We start from the raw sequence: 6,803 nt of genomic DNA, 5'->3' as shown, positions 1-6,803 counted from the left end.
AGATCGATGTTGGGGAGCGGATAATCATCTTTTGAGGTAGCCTTATTTAGATTTTTGAAATCAATACAAATTCGGACCTTGCCATTCGTTTTGGGAACTGCTACAATATCCGCCAATCAATCTGGGTAATTAATGGTCTGGATGAATCTTGCCTTTAACAAATCCTCAAGTCCTTCTTTAACTTGCGGTGTCACTCGGGGATCCATTTTCCTTAATTTTTGCTTGATTGGCTTGAAGTCTGGCTTCAGCACAAGACGATGCTCGACCAGTTTGGGATTCAAGCTTGGCATATCCTCATAAGTCCAAGCGAAGACTTCTTGATGTTGCTTCAGAAAATGGATGAGCCTTTCCTTCTCATCTGAACTTAAGCTGGAGCCAATCTTGAGGATCTTCGGATCATCTTCTGAACCAATATTGACATCCTCTATCGGATCCTGCACCAAAGGCGACGGCTCATCCTGCTTCTAAATGCTGGCAAATTCTGGCAACTCTTGAATCGCTGAGTCAAACTCTGCTAGCTCTTTAATCTGTTTTGCCATCTTGCTGACCCCTGCCACTGCCACTGCCTTTGCCTTTGCCTTGCAGATTCTAGCCGTTTTGGAGTTATTTTGAGAAAAATTAGGATTAATAATGAACCTTTTGAGTAGTTTAGGAGCCATGATTTGGCAATCCTGTAAAAGCGCAAAGAAGGTTTTTTGAGAAAAAGTAAGAAATTCAAAAATGACCTTTTGTACAGAAACAAAGAATGATGACATAGACAAAAATATAAAGAGAGAACGATATACCCCAAGATGTGAAGAGAAGATCAAAATTTCATTGATTGAGCAACTTGATATTTACAGATGATTTGATAAAAGAAAGGAAAAACTAGGACTGAGTTGTCCCTACAGGATGACAGAAAAACAGGAAAAAGAAAACAGAAAACAAAGGCATTGTCTTCATTCAGCCCCTTTGATGAAGGTGGTTCTTCTGCCTGATGTCTGGCTAGTGAAACCCAATCCTGTACCGGTGATGTGTCGAGCGAGGATGATCGGCTCTAGGATGCCATCCGCATTCTTCCTAAGTCCTCTGAAGGGTTGGTAGCCATGCTTCATCAGAAGATCAAACCCTTTTTTGGTCTTTGAGAATTGATGGAACATAGGATGATCTTTGAGAAAAACTCAATTAAGGCACCCTCCGAGCTTAAAGAAGTGAGGTCCCTACCACTGAACCACTGCTGCAACATTCTTTGTTGGCTGGACTTCCTTCAGCTTCAGCATATCCAGGCTGTCACTCAAATTGATCTCATCAACTTCCCGAATGCTCGGGATGTCGGTGGTGAAAGTAGGATGGGGAATCATCGGCTGTGGGAGTCTTTCCTCCGGATCTTCTCCCAGAACGGTGGTGATCATGCCTCCCTTTGATCATTTGATGCACTGGTGAAGGGTAGAAGGAACAACATTGGCATTGTGGATCCAAGTGCGCCCTAGTAGAAGATTGTATGTGGGCAGCACATTCACTACGTGAAACAACACAGTATGCACTGAGTAGTTGATGAAGATTTCGAGAAAGATCTTTCCCTTGGTTGTCTGCCCATGGTTGTCAAAATCGTAGATGGTTATGGGATCCGGCACATACTCTTCTTCTTTTAGGCCCAAGGCCTTAACTGTCATCTTTGGACCTGCTTATGTTCAGAAGAAGCATGGGTCAAATCTAGTATGGAGATGTTCGATAGAGCGGTGATTGGTTTCTGAACTGATTTCGATGTCTCACATTTCTTTGAAACAACCTTGATGAAGCGCTTTGGAAACCTGGGAATCTGCTTGGTAACCTTTGTTGTTGTTTTTGCTAGCTCACTGACTGACTTCTTCTTGCTGAGAACTGAAATGATATCCACCTTCTAGGTGGAAGACTGAGCTTGATGGAGCACTAGGACCTGATGTTGATCCTGGATGTTCTGGCCGGAACATGGCTGAATACTGTCCTGAAGAAAAACTACTTGCTCTGAAATAACTGAAGTCGAATGCTTGGGGAAAGGTTTGGACAAGATCTCAGGTTGCTCTTCATCCTCATCCTCGATCAACAGATTCTTGTCGATACAATCCTGGATGATATTCTTGAGGACAAAACAATGCTCCGTGTCATGTCTTATAGTTCAGTGGAATTTGCAAACTTTTTTTGTCCACTTACCCATGACAACTGGGGGATCAGCCACCTTAGGGAGTTTGACCATCCCCTTTGATAACATATATTCGAGGACATCCTCGCAGGATTGTTCTAGAGCCGTGAACTCTTTGTCATAACTCCAGTCATCGTGCTTAGGTTTCATTTGATGTTTTTCTTCAGGCTGTGGCACTGGCTGAACAGGCTGTGGCTTGACAAATTTTCCCTTCTGGGCTGCAGAGTTCGTTCTTTCAGCCTTAGAGCTTCCCAAGCCCTTGCTGCGGTTCTTCTTGTTTTTCTTGTTGCTGGTACCACTGCTACTGCCTGAGATGTCTGCGGAATAGGTGAAATGTGCCTTCTTCTTCTACTCGGGATTACCTCGAACAAAAGGGTAACCTTCATAAAGGCTATTGTCCAATCCTATTTCGATCCATTTGACTCTCTCAATCAACTTGATGAAGGATTTTGCAGGAGACGTGGAGATGAGATTCCTCAGAGGTAAGGAAAAGTTATTGAGGATGATCTGCAAGGCATGCTCCTCTAGAATGGGAACCTTCATCTTGTTATAGGTGCTTCTTCACCTGTGGATGAATTCTCCTGCTCTCTCGTTCTCCTTGTGCTTCAGATTATACAAATGGTTGAGAGTGGGCGAGGCTTCGATATTGAACACGAAGCGCTCGATGAACAAGTTTACTACTTTATTGAACTCTTGTAGTTCAATAGGGTTGATGTGATCCGCATACCACCTGGCTGTTGTTCCTTCCAAATTGCGCGGGAAGCAGATGAAAAAAGCCCTGTTGTTCTTTCTAAAGCGGCCGCATTCTGCATAGAAGGTGGCCAAATGAGCTTTTGGATTGCCCAATCCGTCAAATTTGAGGAATTTGCAAGGAAGATTCTCCAGATCATCGTCCCCGTCAAGGCCATCGTAAAAATCCTTGCCAGTATAGGTCTGTTTACCTTTGCTCTTGGCCTGAATATCTTTGATTGCTCGAGTCATTTCCCTCAATTGCTCGCGCATCGGGTCCTCAGCTGGAGTCCCATACTTAGGCTTGTTCATAGATTCGGGTTCTTCAGTGATCTTTACGAACTGTCGCAGAGGATTTTAACTGAAGACCAACTGCTCTTCCTCTTCTGGCTCTTCTTCCGCTGATTCTGTATCTTTAGAAGTATTGTCTGGCTGAACTTTCTTTCTGACGATCCTCACTTGCTTTTTCACAACTTTCTTCTTCAGTTTGCTCTTAGGAACGACCTTTTTCAGACTGGCCTCAGCTTGCTCCGACATCATCCTGGCCATCATCTTCTAAAATAGACCATACATAGCAGACTCAATATCATCTCCCTGGTTCTGACTCTGTCCTTTGACTGATTTAAGAGAGTCCATTCTTTCTGCCTCACTGTCGCTGTGCTGAGGAACTGTTTCCTTTTTAGTCCTTGTCTGAACCATTTTGACAATGCCAATGGTTTCTGCAGAATAAGGGAATGGTTAGAGCGAGGAAGAAACTTTTAAAACAATATTTTGAGAAAGAGAATGGAGGATGTGGTAGACAATTAAAGGATTATCCCCTTACCAGGGATTGGGTCGTCACAAGACTTACGACAATTGCGTTACCATTTTCATGATAACTGAAAAATGTGTTTTGTTATCTAGGCGAGGTCGTCAACCATGATAAAAGATATTGAAGAAGAACGAGGAAGAAAAAAAGAATGTCCTATTGCCGAAGATAAGGTCGCCACAAGCATCACGGCTATTTATGCTTATAAAAATAATATTTGGCCCAAAAAATGCTTTTCAGTAGAACAAAAAGTAAATTTTATTGATAATAGATTCAGAGACAAATAGAGGGTGGACAGATAGTTTGCCACCACTCTTGACATTCAGTAGATACATTGGGTTCAAAAAATATAGAAAGAGAAATGAAGGAGTCCCAAGTGTATTTGGCCGCATGGTATGCCCCAGACCACTGATCCGACTGCAGATCGAATTTTGGCATTGTCTACTGAGAAACGAGTGTTGACACGAACCTGTCGCTGCAAGAACTGTTTGAGACACCTCTCTGGCAGATAGTCGACATAGAAGAAGGGCCCCAACAATCTGTAATGTTTGTCATGGGCATAAGTGTAGCGAGAAACTGATTCTTGCCGGTTGAAGTAATCCCAAATGATTTCCTCCTGATGCAGACCCTCGATCAAAGCTCGACACTGAATGACAAACTTTAGCTTCTTGTGTTGAACCTGAAAGAACTGGCTTTTGATGGCACATGTCCCAGGAACTACGATTGCAAGGCATAGGTGCATCCTTCCACCAAAATGGTCGCTCGAAGAGTGAAGCGAGCTAAGCCTCGGTAGAGAAAGGCTAGAGCGGTCATGAAAACTGAAATATGACGAGTCTGCTTGTTTCCCCATCTTCGAAAGAGTTGGACAGTTCTGATATCAACAAAATTTTGACCATCTTGAAAGAATGTCAATCCCACAGTGCATAGGACCATGGCATGTTGAATTCTGTCTTTCGCTGCTCGGGACAAGATGTCAACCTCCTCGTAAGCTCCATACTTGCGATAGAGTCCAAACAGGTCAATGAACTGATTTTCACTGATCTCGGTGAGAGGCCAAGATTTGCTCCCTATTGCTCTGGCTAATTGTTATCATCGCAAAATTTTACTTTTGCAAGTCAAACTAACCTTTGAAAAAGATTTTGAAAATAACTCGCCACCATTTTAAAATACGGGATAATTCCGAACAATGGGACTCACCTGTCGGTACGAGGTTCAACCGTTCCTGGCGCCTTTACCAGGGGTAATTGAACCAAGGATCAAAAGTGTGCTTAACTTTGATCAACTTGTCTAAATCGTGTTCTATTTCCTAAATGCACAAAGAATCAGACATGTGCTATGAATTTCTGAAAATGCATATTTGAAAACATGATGTTTGCTTCTGAGACTTGAAATACTTAGAAAATTCTTGGAAAATAAACTCTTTGAAAATCGTAAATCATGATTGAGAGAATGTTTCTGGAAAAGTGAAAATCAATTTTTGAAGAAATATAAGGGTTTTGTGAAAATGGATTTCTGAGAAATTTGAAATGACTTTGGAAAAAACATAATTTCTCTGAATTCAAACTTTGAAATTGAAAATATAACTTAGAAAATCGAATTTTGAACTTGAGAAACACTTGAAATATCCTTTGAAAACTCAATGTTTTTTTTTTTAGAAAATCGATTTTTAAATAAGACTTAGAAAATTTTGAGAAAATCGATTTCTTGGAATTGGGATTTGAAAATGAATGAATATGGATTTGAAAGTCATGATTTTGAGGAATTGAGAAAATCCTTTTGTATTTTTGAGAAATGCAGTGCTAAGAGTGTAGGCTGAATGTGGCTAATACGAAGATCACAAATGTGGGTCTCATTCGTATTCTGACTATGGCCATAAATACGAATTTCACCGAGTTTGTCAACTCCATAAGAGCTAGTGCATGTGCCATTCGTGTAAACCATGGTGAATTGGAAATATGTGCATGAATGACAAACATAGCAGTTATATATCAATGTTTAAAACTATATGCAATGCAAATCCTAATCTATGCAGGAATTAAAATTCTTATTCCAAATTTAATTACAATTTACATCACTAATTAAATTTAAATATAGGAAATTAAAGTCTTCAATGTCCCTGCAAAACTAGAAAAATGGATTAGTGAAGATATGTTGGCTTTACTAGGTTTATACAGCAATATCTGGAAATTGCTGGATTTTGCTAGATATAAGCCTTTTTCCATGATTCCCTGATATAAACTTAATAAAATAGGAAATAAAATAGAAGAAATAATGATAATAAGATTTGAAAATTCGAAATTGGGGTTAAAATGACTAAAATACCCCTGATAGCAAGACTATGGCCTTGAAATCAGGGTTTTCAAAAAGATATATTGTAAAAAATAGGGTTTTGGAATTCAAATGAAAATAAGTTAAATTAAATATGATATGACATGATTAAACATGAGAAAATTAGGGTTTATAATTTCGAAATTGAGGTCAAATGACCAAATTGCCCCCAATAGCAAGACTATGGCCTTGAAATCAGGGTTTTTCACAAAATATTTTGGTAAAAACTTTGGTTTTAGGGTTTAAATGAAGTCAAATAAGCACAAAATTGATCATGAAGCATCCTAATATGATTCTAAACATGACAAAACCTTAAAAACATGAACTTATACACGAAAATCAAGAAATATCATGAAAATCATGATTTTAGCAGTGTTTCGGGATCCTGTGGGCACCCTGTTTTGCAATTTGATTCATTCAAGCATTAAATGGATTCCAAAATTCATACAAATTGGCACCTGCACTTATTATTACCCTAAAAGAATATTGGAATCATAAAAATATATTTTTGATATTATTCCAATTCAAAAATGGCATTAAAACCCTAAAATATGCTATTTTCATCCATGGTCACAGATCAGTTTAAGTGTTAGACCCGAATCAGAAATTAATTCACTATAGATATTTCTGAAATTTTACAAAGATAAACTAGACAAAGAAACAAAAATTTACTTTTTTACAGATCGGAAAAACCATCTCCGATGAGGGAGAAATCTATTCAGCAATCTGGACTTAAATATAACGAATCTAACATTGGTTAAAACAGATACTTCCGGTTGA

This window comes from Nuphar pumila, chromosome 10 (genome assembly GCF_984573655.1).
Source record: "Nuphar pumila chromosome 10, dmNupPumi1.hap1.1, whole genome shotgun sequence".
NCBI lineage: Eukaryota > Viridiplantae > Streptophyta > Magnoliopsida > Nymphaeales > Nymphaeaceae > Nuphar > Nuphar pumila.
Note: the sequence above shows the minus strand (reverse complement) of the source record.